This window comes from Odontomachus brunneus, unplaced genomic scaffold (genome assembly GCF_010583005.1).
Source record: "Odontomachus brunneus isolate Ranch 3 - 2012 unplaced genomic scaffold, Obru_v1 Obru_scaffold_001, whole genome shotgun sequence".
Taxonomy (NCBI): Eukaryota; Metazoa; Arthropoda; class Insecta; order Hymenoptera; family Formicidae; genus Odontomachus; species Odontomachus brunneus.
This window is the reverse complement of record NW_022639451.1, coordinates 1,488,837-1,510,058: the sequence shown is the minus strand read 5'-3', so window position 1 is coordinate 1,510,058 and position 21,222 is coordinate 1,488,837.

Here is a 21,222-nt window from a genome sequence, read left to right as displayed (position 1 = left end):
GATTCTCGCGCATGCACAGTGGTATTTATTCTGCGCATAGGCCGAAAGTGGGCTATGTGATGGTAGGTTATAAGTTTTTTAGCGTTAGCATAGAGAGGAAATTTTGGATAGTTTTTTAGGGTTTTTTAAGGAAATAGCCAACTCTCGTATAATCGCAAATATACTTTACATAATATATTTTATATGATTGCGCTATGTATTTACATTATCCTGCTCCTCGCGTTCTCTCAACATTTGTCTCGCGTTAATCGAGTCGTAAATTCCGCTCTGAAATGAATTAATCAATGCGTTTCGTGAATACGTTCGTTAATACGTTGTACATATCGTTAAAACGTGAATAATAATCGCGTCGCTAGTGGAAAATGTGCGATAAAGCACATAAATAATATAAGACAGCATATAACGAAAGCTGCCGTGGTGTGTAGCTCCTGTCACGAATAACGAAGTTCGTGACCCAACGAGAAGTTCCGGACCTGGCCAGGTCGTCGTTGGATTTCACACGTGATAGTGAGTGTATAAAACCGAATGCTCATACAGCATCATGTTATATAATACATGTGTAGACATCAAATCGCATTGATTTTGTTGAGAACGATATTTAAATAATATATTCTGGAGCAATTGAAGTCGGTTAAACTTAAATTCGAGTGAAATAAGTTGCGTATAACTATTATCAGTCGACTTGTCTATTATTAATTTATTACTAATCGATTATTACTTATCTATTATTATAATCTGTTATTAGTCAACTTGTCCATATCAAATAACTGATTGTTAGAATTATATGTGCGAAAGGAAAGACAAATCAACTAGACTGTAAAAATCAATCTGCACTGATGAGTTGTGAAAATAAACAGATGACAGATCGATCGTGTGATATCAGTTTCAATCACTTGTAGCTTGGAAATTATCGAGATTTGATATTTTTTCATCAAAGTTTATAATTCTACGCTTCAGAATACGCCATTAAAGTATTATACGGTAGTTTTTGGGCATTCTCGAAATTTAAAATTATAATTTTCATTCAGTATTGGACTGATTAATCTGTCTACTAAAATTTCCTTGAAATTTTCTTTAACTAAAAGAATCAGTAAATCAATAATCAAAATAAATCAATCTTCATATATAAAATCATATATCAATTTTCATATATAAAATCACAAGTATTTTCATCAGTTGATGTAATTAATTATTATTCGATCTTTGGTGTGACTGATTAGATAATTTCGTCAAACGATTAAATTATTTATTAAATTATTTGATTAAATTATTTATATATGACAATTGATTAATTTTGATTATTGATTTACCGATTATTTTAGTCAAAGGACATTTTAATTTTAGATTATAGTCCAACACTGGTCTCATGAAGTACCAGTAGACTGCACAGTGATATAACCCGAGATATAGTCGGACGCAAGTCGACCTTCGAGTTTGTCCGTCTTAAAATTCGATAAAAATCACAATGTTGATATACACGGAGAAAATATCGTAGTAAAAATTACAACAAAATTTTATAATTTTGAACCATACAGACAAATTATGACAAAAATGACCATATATTTATTAAAACATGTTATAAACGCGCGTTTGGCATTTTACTACAAATTTTATTGTAATTACTTGATTGTTTTTTATATCGTATATTTGATAAGTCGTCCAATTTACTATTTTTCTAATAATTTATATATGCAATATTATATAATTCTACAATATTATACAATATTCTACAATATTATACAATTATGTGATTTATATACAATATTATATAACGTATCAATATATTCAGCTTTACAAAAGACAAAATGGAATTGTAAAATAGCATATAATCTTAACATAATTTTTACTACAATATTTTCTCCGTGTAGAACTAAGATTTTAACTTGAATTGTCTCGCAAAAAGTTGTTGTTTCTCCTTACAGATATTTTGCACTTTTCTCTGATATAATATTTGTTTTTATCATAATTACTTATATAAATTGACTATATATTCATAATATATGTTTATATATGTTTATAGATATCTACTTTATATAACTGACTACTGCTTTATTATCTTATAAAATATGTGTTGCAATTTTAATATCTATGACGCTTTTCATACAAGGCGGCTACCAAAATATTCGTCTATTTTCGTTTGCAATTTGCGTCATTTTAACCTCTTTCGGATATGAATGTGTATAGGAAGAGATTATAATGAGATTATACGCGCGGATCAACGTCGCGCAATGTGACGATTGCGAAAAGCGTTTCATAATTTCATATCGATTATCCCGGATCCGTTCATCGCGCGCGGCGTTATGTCCATTCGCGATAATTAACTTGATTATTAACGGCTACTACGGTGGAAAATGATTCTTGCCACTGGGGCGTTTTAATCTGCGGTTTTTAAAAATGTTCGTCCGTTTTTGCGCCGCGCTCGAGCTTCGAAATTGCAACAGAATACAGAGAAAGAAGCACGAGTGGGCATTATTCACTCTGCTTAATCCCCTGCGAGTCTTTATTCAACTTTTTTTTTTAACAAAACTTTAAATTATGCGCTACTTAGTCTCGCTGAGTAGCACACGAATCACGAATTTTTAGGCGATTTTCCCTTTCGCCTGTCGGCGATCAAATCTCATTTCCTCCCTCGTTAGAATGAGGTGTTCTACTTACTGCTCCCCAAATTGCACGCCATATCACGGATAAGTACATTCGCTTACCCCTGATCACAGTAACATGATACAGACAGATTATTCGCGTGGTAGTTGGGTATTGGCTAAGTATTAATTAGTTCACGGACACAGATAAGTCCGTTCTCACACAGTTCGATATGTATCACGGTGACGTGGACGTTAATCAATTACTTCGATTAGATTTGCGGATTGAATCGTCCGCAAAAAGTGAGCGCCGGCGCCTATGTTGATTTTACGTCGCGAATTAACCGCCGCGACCGAAGTATCACGCAATCACGCGATAATTTAGTTTGCGTTTACGGGATTGCAGACACCGCGGGATGAGACGTAATTGATTCGTTGGATTTAGCTTGGCGTCTTCGCGGGGAAAACACAAAAATTGACTTAACGAATTTTACGCTTGGCTGCGGTATTTAAGGGAGTAATTAACGAGCGTAACTGAGTGCGACTGAAATGTCGCGAGGAGATCCTTGTACGCGGAAAGAATTTCATAATCAAAGTGCTATAGAACCGAGAAATAGATTGATATTCTACAGTAATTTGTTATTTTAGGTTATTATTTTACTATAGTTTTTATTTTAACATTGCGAGAAAAATGTTTGGTATTTATAATTATAATCGTATGAAGAAATAATTACTATAAATTATGATCAAGATAACCATTTTTTTAGTCAATTGTACTGATTTTAGTGATAATAATCTTATATGCATGTTATTACTAGTATTTTCGTGTTGGAATAATCAAAAAATATGGTTTAGGTCCAATTTGATTCCAACTTCGTTAAGAAGATAGCAAATTTTTCGCTAAGAAGATAGTAAATTTCTTAATAAAACATTTCAGTTCTTAAAGTATAAATAATACAAAGGATAATAAATTACTACAAAATGTCGATCTATAAACTAAATTATAGTTTCATATATATATATATATATATATATATATAAATTATTTTTAATTTTATTAACATATTTCAGCTGCTAAAATATAAATAGCATATACAAAATGAAAATATAATAAATTACTGCAAAATGTCAACCTACTCCTCGGTTACTAAATTACGCTTAGTGATTTTTATTATAACATTACTAACAGCGTATTTACTTTTATACTAATATATAAAATATAATATTAAATATGTAAAATATGTATAAAATAAATAATATAAAATGTTTCAAATAAGAAAAAAAATATATATACAAACATTTTCTTAAAATTTTTAACAAAACCTTAGTTTTTAAAGTATTTATTTATTCTATTTGAATAAAAGAATTTAGATTCAAGTAAATATGCTGTAGGTATTCGTCAAATAAATATTTACTAATTTTTAGATATTTGTTTTGAGTATACATGTCTGGGAATTCCCTAGTGGAAATTTTAGTCCTGAACTTCCTACATCTGTGTCGAATCAAAAGAGATTGATATAGACTTCAAAATACGAAAATAAAGGTTAAATGGAACATTAAGGTCGAAAATAGGAGCAAAATATTGACTCAGGATTCTTTTCCCGTGTATGATAGCAAAAGTAAAACTGTTAGGGTTTGTGTTAAATTAACAGCTGTTTCCATATTTTAGTACAATTTCACAAACTTAACATCTCCGACATTCTTCAAGCAATCATCTTATTGATCACCATAAAATATAATTCTCCTCATTGTGTCTTCCACTTTAAGACACATCGATTTAAAAGTTATATCGCGTAATTAGCTGTGCATTAACAAAGTCGAGATTATCCGTCGCGCGTGTTGACCTCAGCGTGAAAACGTTGATGAGCGTTGGACGCACGCACGTTTATGCTCGCAGGTTGATCTAAATTGGTACATCTAGGAATATGTTAATTAGACGGCGTCTCTGACATTTCGTTCGTTACATTTTCATGCGGCAAACTGCATGGTCTCATTTTACGTACGCTTCGGTGCCTATGCTTTGACGTACTTTCTCAACAGTTCGTCGAGTCCAGGAATTCGTTACTTCTCTACTATGTTCGTTAGTCTCTCTCTCCCCCCCCCTCTCTCTCTCTCTCTCTCTCTCTCTCTCTCTCTCTCTCTCTCTCTCTTTCTCTCTCTTCGTCGGGAGCCAACTATCAACTCGCACGACATCACCGCGAGTCAGATCATCTCGCAGATTCCGCACAAACTTAATACGAGTGGTGCGATCATCGCGCGATTGATAATCGCGCGATCGCGAGACGATTCCAAAGTAGAAATTTCAATTTCGCGCCGGCCGTTGCGCATTTCGTTGGGATTACATCGCGTTTATGTATTCGGGGTATTAAGTGGATTTATTATCGATTCGGATATCTCCCGCTAGTGGTGCGAAATTTATTAATAGCGCGCCCTATAATAAAGGCGGGGAATAAAACCTGCAAACACAATATACACGTACAAGAGCGCTTCCGCCGGTTCGCCGCCGCCGATAATTGATAATTTCTGGCACTCGCGACGAGGTGAGGCGCGGCGAAGTGAGGTGAGGCGACGCGACGCGACGCGTCGGTGCGAAATTTGCGGCCCGACTTCGGACACCGTCGTTGATTGCCGTTGCATATTGCAACGGCCGCCGCGTAAGCTGACAAATTGCAGCCAGCTCATTGTACTCGTAATAAGTGGTAATCTCCTAATTTCGCCTCGTTATAAACGCTTCGATTATGCCCGCGTACCGTTAATTTGACTGCAGCCTGGCAAACTGCATTCACATTAACTGCTTTGGAGCGCAGTGATGCCTCGTGACATCATATCCGTGCCTCTAAGCACAATCAAATTATCACCGCGCACGTGACAAAACAGCCGATGCTCCCTCGGTGCGGCAAAACAACGACCAGCCCCGTCGGCCACCCTCTGTGTTACGCCTCGTGTCGACTAAATTAACTACTTAATTAAACTAGCGCGGGTCGCGCGAATCATACACTCGCGCGCTGCGCACTTTTGCGCTCGCCGACTCGACGTGTCGCGTAAGAATCTGCGCGACGCTGCGCTAACGTTTAATCTTCATTCCCTCTTCTCCTCTCTCTTTCTTTTCTTTTCTCGCTCAAGCGAGCGAGTCGTCGAGTGCGCGATTAAAATTCTCTCGCTGAAACTCGCCGCCCAGAGAGGCAGTGCGGCGCCCTATTATTTTCCATCGCGACTTATATAATTAAAGGACGAACATTCGCGCAAATGATCTCGGTAATTACAGTTCGGGGCCGATATCACACCGAGACGCGAGTTCCGAATATGAATATTACGCCGGGATATCTTCGAACTTCCGTAACTACACTTACGGAATGTTAAGGGCCGCACTAAGCGCCACTCTCCGGGCGATGTATCTGAATTAGACCGCGAAGTAGTCCTTCTTTCTTGCTTTGCCGGACTAACGAGCTACAAACTACTGCGATAAAGTACTAAATGCAAACGCATACGCCGTACGGTGTAATTCAACATATGCTGTTAAGATATTCAGGAGAAGCAATCCGTTGTACAATTCATGACCACGCATTGCGCGCTCGCTGCCGGAATTTCAAAGGAAGTCAAACAGCACTCCGCGCGCTCGCGTGTAACTGAACTGAATCTCATTCATATTTATGCTCCCGTTCTTTTCTCTCGGAATCATAACGCCACTTAGCTGCTAAAATTTGCGTGAACGACTGAATCAATGTTACGGCGCGCGCATAGCCGCTCGATAACAGACACTCGGGGCCATGTGCTCTGCATGGAAATTTCTCCAGATTTTTCCAGGTACAGCAGGTAGATCCCGATTGGAATGCCTAAATTTGTTCCAAAACTAGAACTTGTTCGATTCTAATGTAAAATGAACTGAACATTGAAAATTGTCTGAGATCTAATCCATTCCGATTTCCTCAAAAAATTATGTTCTGATTAGGAAATTCACAAAGATTGGATATTGTTATAAATTATTATAGTAACGTTTCTCAAATTCTAAATATAGAAAATCCAAACAGATACCATTCTCTCTGCTGAATATTTTCTTTTTCCTTTTTTTTTCTCTTTCTTTTCGATTTTTATTTTATATTTATATTGAATAAAATATCTAAAACATTTTTTACGTACATTTTACATACGTGATACTTGATAAATATTCAAACTGTTTCAAGTATTTTTTTGCTCGACCTCTTTGAGATAAATTATAAATGTCTTGAGTAAAACAATATATAAGGTGAGGTAGTAACTATTCTTACTTAGAATATATCATTGAAGCAAGAAACAAAGTTGACTTTAAGGTCTTCAAAGTTACTCTACCTAAGAGGAAAAGTGCTTTATAGTAATAATGCTTTTTTCTTAGGTAGAATAACTTCAAAGATCTCTGAAGATCATCTTTGTTTCTTAATTCGAAGGTATTCGAAGATATTCCAGGCAATAGTTACTGACTCGCCTTGTATATTATATTTTTACTTGAAATATATATGAAACTTATATATAATATGAAATATATTATATGAAACTTTAGCTTCACATTAAACATTCAAGTGTATTATAATTATTTACAATTAACAGTCGATAATTTCTAAGAATATTCATATACAATAATTTATATTTTAGAAGGAATAGACTTTATATTTCTATAAATCATAATTATGAAAATATACCAATTATTATACTTTGTTATTCTCTGTATTTCTTTTCTTCCTTTCACTTTTTTTGCGCAATTTTCTTCTTTGGCTTTCTTAGAATCGCAACTTTATTTATTTAGGAAATCGAAATCCTAATTGGATTCCAGAAAATTTCCTATAATTAGGATAAGAATGAGATTTCCAATTGGTACAAATTTAGATAATCTGATTGGAAGCTCTATGCTATTTTTAGGAATGTTTGGGAAATTTCTGTACGGTGAAAACTAGAGAAAATATTAGGAAAACTTCGGACTTAGAATCGCGTATTTGAAGTATCATACTTTTAACTTGAATAGATTTCTCAATTATGGACTCTCAGTGTCCATAATTTTTTCGAACTAGGTCGCAATTAGATCGCGCGAAATTTTCCTTGCTGGACGTCGGTATCGAATAGATCGATTTTCCCCAGCTTTTCGACGACGAGAAAGCGTTTCGTTGCTCGTTTCATCAGGTATATCAATAAGGAATATCATTGTCAAGGGATACCATTCAGCAAACGCGGATATTGCACGCTCTATGCGAGAACGCGTGATATCTCTGTAACGCAAACATCCGTTTTCGTTGCGGCGTTGCGCGACGCGAAAGATAATCACGAAGTACGTGCGAAATCGCATATCGCGAAAGAACGAAAGAAGTGGAAAGTGCCGTGTAGCGTATCGCGTGTAGCGCGGCCGGGAGGAAAGAATAAGAATGCGCCATGGGTTTTTCAAAGGAGGTTTCCACGGGCTTCCCGTGGGGATAACGACTACTACACTACGGCGATCCCGCGGAGGCTGCGGGATATTTCAGGCGGACCGGCGTCGTTGAATCGTGCATTTTACGACGGCTCCTTACGGGGCCCTACCGGCACGCCGATATCCTTCGTCGCTGATAGTAGTAGTAGTAGTAGTAGTAGTAGTAGTAGTAATAGTAGTAGTGGCGTGGTGGTAGCAGCGGTAGTAGTAGTAGTCGCGCTCGTGTCCTTTTAACATGCAGCCTGCATCACCGAGGGACGCGAACAATACACACTGACGGGAAGGGGAACACGTACATCCGGAAACTTTATGTGCGCTCGAAAAAAATTTTTGGCTGAGCTAAGTGATGAACTTCTACCGCGATATTTCGCGCTGTTGGAGCGAGAATTCCGACTGCGAGGGCCGTTCGAAGCTTTAACACCTAAGCAGCTTGAATAATTAAAAGTCAAACTAACCCACATACAGTTAGGGAATATTTAGATTGAGCCCTTTCTCTTGCAGCTGCCAGAACGCGTGTATATTTTGCCTTGCCTTCGTTACACTTAGTTTGCCTACACTGAGAAAAGAAAATATCTAAAAAATAGTAAATATTCATTTGGTAGGTGCTGATAATATTTTTAATTAAATCTAGTTTCTTTCATTTAATCCTTTCTCTAAACTCTGGATTCTCTCTTTCTGGATAAAATTTACTCAGACCAACTTTTACAAATGTTTCTGTTTTTAAAAACATGTGTTTTTTATTATAATTATTTTCAATTTTATTGAATTGCAAAAATATTACTCGATTCATATTTCTCAGTGTTTTTTATATAGATCAAAAGAAAAGAAAGATTGCATCAGATTGCATGAGATTATTTTTCCGGAAGTTATGAACATGTGAAATGAAAATGTGCTGGGTAAAATTTACTCATGTTTAGAGCTTACGCAACTTTTTTAAAGTTCTAGGGTTAAACAGAATAAACAACAGCTTTCATGAAAAGTTAATGGTTTAAGGTGAGGTTTTTAAGCTTTTAAGAAAGTGTATTATTAATATTTTATATTAATATAAATAAATTAATGCGTATATCCACCGAATAAATATTTACTATTTCTTAGATATTTTTTCTCTCAGAACCGGTAAATCATGAGACACGAATGCTGCTTTCGGGAATTCTTGACTAGCACTTTAGAATGAAAATATGGTCGTGGAAAAACACATTAGTGAAATCTTGTACGGAATATCGGATTCGTTATTATAGAGTAGGCGAACATGTCAAAGGTGATTCATCAAGCTCCATTAGAAGCTTGGTTTAACGAGTGAAACGCGTTCGCCGCGCTATTCCGGCATTGACGTGGATGAATTACGGATCTTAATTGAAGACAGTTCCTCGTCGTAGATTAACAGAAATTACGAGGAAGTCAGAGGGATCCGTCAGAGTTGTTTCGCAAAGTAGAGCAACGTCGACTTGCCAGTCGACGAAACTTTCACTTTTATTTCATCGCGACAAATTATTACCGCGCTCAGACGAGATTATCTTCAAAAGCGACGAGCTTCATATTGTATATTTCTAATCAAATCGAGTTCAGGCGCGCGATGCTTTAACGGAAAAAACATTATTACATGAAGAGAATATTATATTTTGTTTATTTTTCATATAAATTATTTTCAATTTTACTATGTTTCTAGTAGGAAGAAAGTACCAATAAAGCTCATTTTGCTAAGCAGTGTAGTATTATAAATTTCGTTAGAAACAAATTTTTTAATAGCACTTTTTAGTTCCAAAAATATAAATTGCATTATGAAATATTATTACTTCTATATCTATATATAGTTCTATATCATTTTGCTGTATAATAATATTATTATTACAAATAGCTATATGATATATGAAAAAATTATACTGAATAAAAGTTTCGTAATAATTAACAAATGCATTTAGTTGAAATATGATAATAATTACCAATCGTCTGATAATAATTAGTAAGACAAGTTCTTCATTTAGTTAAGCCACATAAATGGTTTGATAAATAATATCAAATAGTTTAGTAATAATTTGCAAATAATTTGACTATTACCAAAGTATTTAGTTATTTCATATATATATCACATAACGTGGCAAGTATTACTAAACAACATATTTTTATTTCACAAATTGTTTGGTAATACGTACCACATAAAGTGGTAATAATTGGTAAGCTTTGATAATAGATATCAAGCCTTGCTAAGACTATTTGCTAATACTTACCAAATTATTTAGTTATATTCATTATCAAACTTTTTTTCAGTGTAGTAATTTTTGTTATAACATTCTCTCCGTGTACTTACAACGACATAACCGACATAAACGATATAACAGGGGGAAAATTTCGTACGAAATATAGTTTCCTAGTGATAGATCTCTTTCTACATAATAACACAACTTACAAAACAATGGAGTAAACCTAGTGGTAACAGCCATTCGCGTTATTGGATCGTGCTTCGAAGACGTCGTTTAAACGTGTCCTGCGGACTTATCTGCCGAGATCTGTACAGCTCATCCGAGAGCGGTAGGGACGGTAACGAAGATACGTAGATGTGTGAGGGGTTGTAGTCTCTTGTAGCGCGAGCGCCTCAATTGAGGCTCGCGCGAACACGCATCGCCGAAAATCGGCCGCACACACGTGGCCGGCGTGAGCAATGTCCGGCACGAGTAACAACACCGCCGATATCGACGAGAACTACTACACTGGAAACGATCGTTACCCCCCGCGGGCGGGGTTGTACTGCCGCAGTTCGCCCTAGACTATCCGGCGAGTATATACATATACCGCGCGCCATATGACGACGCTGTGTAACGGATATAAGTCGTGCGGCAGGATGCACGGGTGTTGTACGTACGTGCCTGGTAGACGTGTTATTAGATATACGGAAAGTAATGAGCCCTCAGGTATAATGAATTATACGCGATGTTACGTCACGACGTCGTCCGTTTATTGTGGATAAGCATTAATGGAGCGCACGCTCGCTGTTCGCTCGCGATTTATGCGATTTATTTTGCTTCTCGTCGGCTGATAGTCGCATTTCTTTCGCTAGCTGCAATTCGCTCGAATATACCACTCCCGCATTTGATACGTTCTCATCTTATTTATAACCGTTAAAATCATCTCTCTCTCTCTCTCTCTCTGCGCTTCTTCTAGTAAATCTGAAATTCTCGCCGATGGCGGAAATACATTATTCTTGGTTCACGCGCAGAGAATAAAATTTGATTGTATTAACGTGAAGTTTGATTTTAATGAACGAGCTAACGCGTTTCTTGCAGGATGATCCAAATTTAATTTTATATATCTACTGAGATCACAAGAGCCTGACAGGAGTGAAAATTCGGTTAAATTTGGGTAGTATAAAAAATTGTGAATCGATAGGAATATGAATTTTTTGTTATGTCTATTTACAATATCTTGACATAAAAATTTGATTTTTCATAATGAATATTAACATTACTATGTCTATTTCGATTCTGTTCTACAAAAGAATCATGCTTCAACGGTAATCATCTACTACTCAACAACAATGATTTGAAATGAATATCAATATTTTTTTTATTCACACATTAGAGTTATAGTTATCGGTTTACAAGACGAATTTAAAAAAAAAACAATATTTCGCAAAATAAAAATAATAAAAAACTAAATGTTTTCGCTGCAAAATTTGAAATTGTAAAATAAATAAATAAATAATGGTTTAGCAATCTGCGGGAAGCTTTTTATACCAAGATATTGTTAATAGATATATGTAACAAAAAATTTGTATTTTTATTAATTTATAACTTTTTACAACTTCCAAATTTTATTTAATTTTTACTTTTATTAGAATCCTGTAATCCCTTAATCTGTTAAAATCGTTTTTCTCTCTCTGCACTTCTCTCAATAAATCTGGAATTCTCGCTTACATCATTTCTAGTTCTCACACAGAGAACAAAATTCAGTTGCATTAATATGAAGTTCAGTTTTAATAAACGAAAGCGTTTTAGTTGAAACATACAAAATCTCTCGTTCTTATACTAAAAGAAAAACTATCTAAAAAAATAAAAGTATTAATTCTGTACATGTATTATATACAGGGTGTCCCAGATTGTCCTCCGCAATTTTTATGAGGACGTTATAAGACTTTTATATTCACTTTAATCTGTTCTACGTTTCCACAAAAATTACGGAGGAAAGTCTGGGACGCTCTATATAATAACATAAAATGATCAAATATAATAAACAGTTGTCTTCATGAAAAAGCTAAGCTTTAAGAAAATATATCTATTTTATTTTTATTAGAATGAAAAAGTAGATATAAGTATTTCACCAAACAAATACTTTTTTCTTTTATTTTTTAAATACCTTTCTCTCAGTATATTTTTTATTTTTTAGATACTCCCTCTCAGTGTATGGTCTAAATTTGATTTTAGAGACTCGAAATTCAATTTCCTTCAACCAAAACGCGTCGGTTCGTTCGTTGCAAACCACATACACACGCCTTACGTCAATGCAACCCGTCAATGCAAACTTTTTCCTCCGTTTAGCCTGTAATAACGCTACTAACGCGACTAAGCGCCCATAAGTTATGATATATTATTCGCATTCCGATGCGTCCGCCATTGTCTCATCAAACAGATTTTATAATTCAATCGCGCAGAATTGATATCCGAACTCTTTCTCCCTCGGCAGTAACTGCTGCGCACCCGCCAATAGCTGTCGACCCTACACTCGTGAGTAGCATAAGTGACACCCCAAACACTCACATACACATACACGGGTGCGCACACACGCGCAGATGCCCTCCGACTGACCGCTTCTGCTGTACGTGTGCTTCGGGATCATCAAATATCAGCGTGTACGTGTGGCACAAGGCCTGACGCGTTCCTGTAACAGAAGTCGTGCAGGTCGCACATGTCCAGCATACAGCTTACCTCTCTACGTTCATGGCCTCTACCCTCTCATAGATTGCCCCAACCCTTTCTCTCTGTTCCCACCCTCAGTCCCCAGCACCGTCGACAAATCTACTTAATATTGTAAAGGATCGCACGTTACTTCTGTCCCCATCGCAACTTTGGCGAAATATCGCCATTGAGTGTATGTCCGGTATCAAAAGTTGATCTCCGATATTAGATGAGTATCGGTATTTGGGAAGTCGCGGTATTGTACAGGGAGAAGTATCGATGTTCCTCAAAAATGTGGGGCATGAAAAACGATAGCTCCGAAATATCTCGCGCATATCTACGCGAAACACGCGCATCGACTACTCGCATTCTTACTGATTTATCGTTACGGATATTTTTCGCTTAATTACGCGTCGTGCGCGAAAGCGCGCAATTTGATTTCGACGATTTCGCGATCGCTCCATCTCTCCGGGCGCACCTCGCGCGCGATTTTTCCCACTTTTTTATTTTTTGTTTAAACGCGTTACGCGCGCGGCGTTCGTGCGTATTGGTCATTTTTTAGCCGATATAAGTAATTCAATATTTACAAGAGCACGTGTTCCCACAGCTGTTGTTTACAGCACCGGCGTTATTGCATCCATCATTTTTAAAGCATTCCTATGTGTAACCGTGACTAATCATATTGTCCGGTAAGAATAATAGCCGGTCGTTTGTGGAAATATCGCCTTTCAGTGTATCCCGTCGCTGACACTAGATTGAAAGAGAACCATATGCAGTTAACAAGAATAACAAGAGATATCGAAACAAACGACGCGAGAGGAAATTCTTAGGTTTAAATCTATATTTTCAAATTTAAATCTTTATTTGGTTAATATTGCTCTCAAGCAACATCGATTTCTTACAAGCTATATGCAAGAACGATAATGCACTTGCTTGTTCTGTTCGTCGGTGTCTCAATAGTTTCGTTTTTCGCCACTAGAGACGACAAAAATGGTTAAAAATATGTTCTTAAAATGATATTTTTGAAACAATATAACTACATTCAGCAGATATTATTTGCTTCATTTAAATACTCAGAAATTTTTTTGAGTCTACCTAATAAAGTTAGTTTAGCATCTAAAATGTCCAAGCAATATCAGATTGTAAAAGCGCGAATCATAAAATCAAATTTGTCACTCTCTAAATTTCTTGGAGCGAAATTTTACACGAAAAGTAGTGATCACTGAATCCTTCGACTTCGAGTGATTATTCACCCATGTAGAGGAAATTCTCTATTCTGAATCATGTGAATATCATCACTCAAAATTGAAAAGTGAATCTGACATATTTCACACAAAAAATAAAATTTGCTTGTTATAACTGGAAACATCGCTATTAAATTTATAGCTTTAATATAGGGATAGTCAATTCACTATGATACAAAGTCACAAAGTCACAAAACTTCATACACTGAAAAAAGAATACTTATTTGTGGAATATACACAGTTTATTCACAGAAATCAATTTTATTTTACAGAAGTAAACTTTATATCCACAAATAAATTTTCAAATATATTTTCTCAATGTAAAATTTATACCTAGATTTGATGTTATAACACGGGAAATTTTTTAATACAGCAGAAACAATTCTCACAACCAATGGAAAATTTAACTTTGCAACTAATCATTTTGCTGTCGCATCAAAGGAAATTTGGTATATTAACAGGCTTCAAGTTTAGCTAAATAATTAGTTGTCCAAACAATAGAAGTTAGCTAAAGTAACAATGTTCATTGAAATGTCTGGAATATTTACTCCGCACAACCACACTTAAGTTGTATAATAAAATATAAATATAAATACATACACACACACACACACATATATATAAAGATACATATTATTTATATCAATATATTATATCGCAATTAGATGAAGTTATTAATATAAGAAGAACTTAAATTACATAACACACAATAACATATTTCTCATTACGCACATTTGCATTCAGACTAAATATGTTCTTCGTCAAATGAATAAAAATATTTCTTCGTTATTTATTGAATAAATACATAGTTTGTTCGACAAAATTAATAAAGTTATTTCGCAAACTTTTTCATTTTTTCAACTCGAAATACAAAATGATTTGTTGCAGTAACTATGATAACATTAATAAAATTGGTTTGCTCTAGAGCAGGGTTTTGAGAGTATGAGCAGAGTTTGCTCTATGAGCAGGAATTACTTCCACACATATAATCTCTTTGCTGTAGCGAATCTGCTCAGTTATAACATTTAACTTTGCCCGGCAAACTACAAATCTGCTGTATTAACCAAACCATTTGTTTTCGCGCGCACCGTCACAGAAACATATTTACTCCAATCAATTAACACATTCGCTCACGTACACTGAGAAATAAATGTTTGGTATTTGCATAACAATAATTACATAGAAAAATAATTACTATAAATTTATTGGTCAAGAAAGTTATTTTTTATTAAATTCTACTATAATTTTAGTGACAATAATCTTATATGCATTACTATTTTCATTTTCGTGTTAGAACGATCAAAAAATATGACACCAAAAGTAACTCAAATTCTAGTTAGATCAACTATTTTTTACTCTCAGTGTATGAAGCCAGAGTCTACCCCAAGCTTGAATGAAACATTACTCTTGTGATTTCGAGTGGTAGTATTTTTACTGCCGCTTCGAGTGAAAATATTGCCACTTTTCACTCGTTTTCAGGGAGATTCCGCCCCAAGAAATTCAGAGAGCAGACATACTGATTCAGAAAGCAGACAATTTTTATTTTTCTTCACGATAAAAATCGTTTCTTATATTGCGCAATTCGCTATTGCACGCGCTCGATGAAGACGTCATTAGCTTCATTAATACATCGACGTCTATTCGCGCCGATTCCACCAGTCTCGCGTTGCCGGCGTTATCGGTTGGCCGGAAGTACAACGATTAAATTCTCCGGGGGTACCAGGGTCAAAATGTTGCGAATGAACTGTTCTGCCGAGCGGTATTTGCTCGGCCAGAAATGATTACCAACGGAATCGCGCTACGCCGGGGTAAACGTTGACGGTACAATATTGCGATATGTTGGCCCGCGCGCGCGGCTGAAATATCGCCGAGCGTGCAATACCGCCGCCCTTCTCTCCGGTTGCGCGCCGCCGAGCGAGGTCGATCGATTATCGGCGACCGAATTTCTTCGCGATTCAGCGAATTCGCTATTGTAATTCGATATTGTGCCGCCATCCGTCTTATTAGCAGCGAGGTCGGTTTTCGAAGAACGATTAATGTCTCGCTTCGCCGAAGTCTCGATTCCAAATCGAAACTTTTCTACCGCTATTGAGTTGAAAGTGCAAAAAATACCCATACCCAACCCTGGATATCCTTATTGTTTTGGTTTTTAAATACGATTATTTCAATTTTGAAAACATAAAATATGTATATGTATATTCTATGTTTAGAGTTCAAATATTCGTGTTTAACTTTTACAATTCGGAAAACCATTATAGTGACGCGCCGGGGGTTTCATAGTTTGTTTTTTTTTTTTTACCAATCTATCCTTTAATATATATGAAAAAATTCTAATTCAAAGACTATAAAAGTTGGCCAAAAATCGGATTGTAACAGATCAAAACAATCATAAAGTCTACACTGAAAGAAAAAATATCTAAAAAATAAGAAATATTTGAGTATTAATAAGATATTTATTTGTACTAATAAATTTGTTCTATAATATAAATAGATGCATACTTTTATATCGAGAGAAAATTTCTTTTAAATGAGAAAATACATATTTTCCTAAAACATTGTTGCTTTTCACGAAAGCACTCGTTTATATTTAAAAAATTAATTTAGATTTAAGTAAGTTATATATTAGTATCCACTGAATAGATATTTTTTATTTTCCAGATATTTTTTCTCTCAATGTAGGGTTAAGATATATTTTGTTTTACAATTTAAACACTTTTTAGAATATATCAGATGGTCCAATGGAAGAACTTCTGACAATTAATAAAAAAGATTTTTTCATTGCACTATTGGCTATGAAATGGGAAAGAAGTGTTGGAAACGTATTGAAACTAAGTGTACGTCACATACTTCTACATATAATACTTATACAGGAAGAAAGAAAATTTTTGTTTAAAAAATATTTTATGTTTTACATGTTAACGTTCAGATTACATAACGATCAGATAACATTAAATATATTCTTACTCACAATACGGTATTTTATGCTTCCATGTATTAATGAAAATTATTTATAAATAATAACATAGATTTTTCTTCACTGAATACTTTCAACTTGGATATTTTTCAAACAAGAATGTTTTTTTTTCCATGTAGGCTGCATATCAGGCATGATATGATACTCAGACCTAATGCGCAGATAAGTCCTGCCACTATATTTCGGAAAGGAAAAATGAGGATATATAGAGTGTGAAAAAAAAGGGCTGAAGATTTAAAGAGGTAGTATGGTATACATAAAACAGAGGAAAAAACTTATTATGAGTTTCGGCTTCTAAGTTGATTAGTTAGAATTGAATAATATATACGCTTTCCCGAAATATGGTTGCCATTCCTATCACCATTTGCACCTCGCATAAATTTCTCGACCGTGCAACTACAGATGTTGGTAGTCTAGAATAGTCAATAGTCGTTATTCGAAACTTGCCTCAAGTGAGATACTCAGATCTGGATTTAGAGTTAGATGTGAGTTTCTTAGCTGAAGCGCGACTACAAATATATAATGTCATACATATTATGTAATTCAAATACTCAAGTCTAACTCTAAATGGAGTATTTTACGCAGGACAAGTTTCAATTAGCGACTATTAATACGAGTCTAAGTATCGTATAAAAGTGTCTGCGGTGTACGTGTCCGGGCATTAAATATCTTTATCTCTTACGCGCGTGTCTACAAAAAACAAAAATGCAAAAAAGATCACTCCACTTTGTTTTTCGTTCAATATTCGTTCAATATTAACGTCGGCACGATCGAATATCACTCGAGTAGTTCACTTGCAGAGAACGCAAATAACGCAAAATAACGAGAAACAATGTTGGGTGTTTCAATTTCGCACGATACTCCCCGTTGCTGCGCGGAGGATGCGCTAGTTATGAACTACGCTTGCACTTCGCTGCGTTGCACGTTATAAAATTCTTTCGCGCAGGACAGCTGTCTCTCTCGCGCGCGCCTTGTCGGTTTGCTTTTCGCGGATCCCGCAACACCTGCCTACGAGCCACGTACGACGTGGAATATTCAAAAAGCGATCCACCGAGCCGAATAAAAAGCAGGTCGCGTCTGCGGCTCGGACTTTTTGCGACGAAGTGCCGGCACACATACGTAATCGCGACCGGGGTACATAAGTACCTATCCTTCGCACGAACACATACGGCGGAATGAATATCCTCGGCTCTCGGAATCTTGGATCTCGCTCTGGCGTGGATATTGAATATTAAACGCGGCCTGTGTATTCCCGAAGAGGATGCCCATGTCGCGCAGAGACAGCTATGTCCGAAGGCTATGTCGATAGGTGGACAGGTGTAGTCGCGTCGATGGCATCGTTCCGCGAGCTTTCCCCATGGATCGGAGATGCTCGTCTCCGTGAGATTCACTGGCGCGAACAAGCAGCGAATAACAAACAAGCGGATAATACGTTCTTTCTCTCGTCTGAATGGATCCCCCGAAAAAAGAAAATGAAGCATCAGAAGCGCGCGAGATAGAATTGGAATTCGACATTGGAACGCGAGCTTTCCTTCCATTTTCTGAATTACGTGAATTGTAGTCGATGGCGATGCGATAACATGGATATCGGCGAATTAGCTCGCCGAACGGTGTATCACCGAGAGATAATTCTTATAATGATGTGAAATATCACGCATAATTACGATCCCGTTAATTCCGCAGTCATTTATTGGCGCAACGGCACAATGATGCCTAGTTTCTACCGTATCGCGCGTATCGCAATAGCATTGTTCGAATTGTACGGAACCGTGCACGTGAATGAGGGTTTATTCTATTTGAGTGAGTTATTGCATTGGGAGAAAAACATTATATCTCGTTGGTGGAGTATTATCGCTGATTCGTTTGAAAACAGTGGAAGGTAAATTGACTCTTTATTTGGCAGACACAAAAGAGTTTAAGGAACAATATTTTGCAATGCTTAAACGCAGTAAACGATGGAATGGAGTTATATTGTTTTTAAAATATCATTTTAAAAACATATTAGTAACTTATCAGCAATTCCTGTCATCTAGGTGGCAGAAACCGAAAGTACTCAAAGACACCGACAAACAGAACAAGTAACCAGATGTTGCTTCAGAGCAACAGTGCTAGTAAATACGTCGTGCATCTATCGTTCTTGCATATAGCTCACGAGCAATTCATATTGCTTGAGAGCAACATTGCCAAATAAATAATTAACATACAGATATTCTCGGAAAGTTACTTTCTAAACGCGTAAATTTCTAAAACATTGGGCCGATTGATCCAATTTCTTGGTAAGCTACTTGACAGATAAATCATATATTTGTCTTCGTTTTTTTTTCAAATTAGACAAACACATGATTTAATTGTCAGGCAGCTTACCAAAAGGTTGGAACAATCAGCCCATTATCAACTATTGCATGTTTCCATATCTGTAATTTATTGGAAAGAACGTTATTCTCTTCTTTCTGATATTGCGGCTGATTACACGGAAATTTAAAACAAATATTATTTCTTCTGTTTGGAACTGTAACTTGTCTCGTAAAAATCGCTGTGCGAACAAAACAGAGAGAAATTCGTAATTTCGTGATGCGCCGCGCAACTTAACGAACAAAACTCTGGATAACGCATATGGAAATTTCCTAAATATAACTTAGATTCCGATCAGATTATTCAAACTTGTTCCAAATATGTGTATCGTATTGCGATACTCAATTGAGAATTCTATTCTTATCTTAATTATAGAAAATGTTCTAGGATCTAATTAGGATCTAGTAATCCTATTTTTTAAATAATTGAAGTTGCGATTTTAAATGGTAAACCTAAAGATACAAGAAAAATTGCGTAGGAAAAGTAAAATGGAAAGAGACAGAGAGAATAACGAAGTAACAATTAAAGTATAAAATATTACTTTCATAATTATGATGTATAGAAATATAAGAGAGGACTAATTTTTTTTTTTAATATAGACTGTTGTACAACTGTTGTACTACATTCTTACAGTTTACTAGTTCTTACTATTAACTGCAAATAATTATAATATACTTGAATAAAAAAATAATATACTTGAATGTTCAATGTAATATTAAAATTTTATATTTAAACAAATATATAATATATATTGTTTTATTCAAGATAAGACATTTATAATTTATTTTAGAAAGAAGTTGAACAAAATATTTGAAACAATTTGAGTGTTTACCTTTTCTAAGTATTTATACTTGTAAAGTCTATATAAATATTCTAAGACTTGAAGCATTAATAGCCGTTACTTAAAGTTTGTCTCACGTGAGATACATAGATTTTTATTCGGAATTAGATCCACGTTTTCCATTTGAATTACATGATATATATGATATTTGTATTTGTAATCGCGTAATATCTGTAATTTTTAATTGAAAAATTTTCACCCAACTCTGAAATTAAATTTGAATATTTTATTTGAAAGAAGTTTTAAGTAATGACTATTAATATGGGTCTAAGAGTTTCAACTATTTTATTCAAGAAAAATATAAAGTAGAAATCGGAATTAAAATAAAAGTACTAATGCTCGGAGACTAATCCTGGATATTCTTATTTTTGTTTAATTGTTTTGTATAGTTGTTTTGGTCTTTAATTGTGAATATTTAAACTTTCAAGATAAAATATATGTACATATATTTCATGTATGTTAAAAGAATTTAAATATTTGTATTTAAAAACTAAAACAATGCGATTGTCCAGGATTAGATACGTGTGAATGTGTGAATTGATACTTTTACTTTAGATCCCAGAAAATTTTCTATGCGAGGGAGAGAGAAGAGATTAAAAATGTAATATTTCACAAACATGTTACTGTTTTTCATTTTACGTTAGAATTAAAGCAACACATGTGCTGATTTTTTAAATAACTTTATTATGCAGTAAAATGTGTTTTAAAAGTTTATTTTTTTTATTTTTTATTTTATTAAATGCAATAATTGCGCTAAAAATGACGTCCTCCAACTAGTACTATATTAGGATAATGTCCAATTCTTGGCATCCTGATCAGAATCTATGCTGCACGGAAAAAAAGGTTTGGTTGAATTAACCAAATATCTGGTCGAATATGAACGACCCAGATATTCCGATTGAAGTAACCCGAATT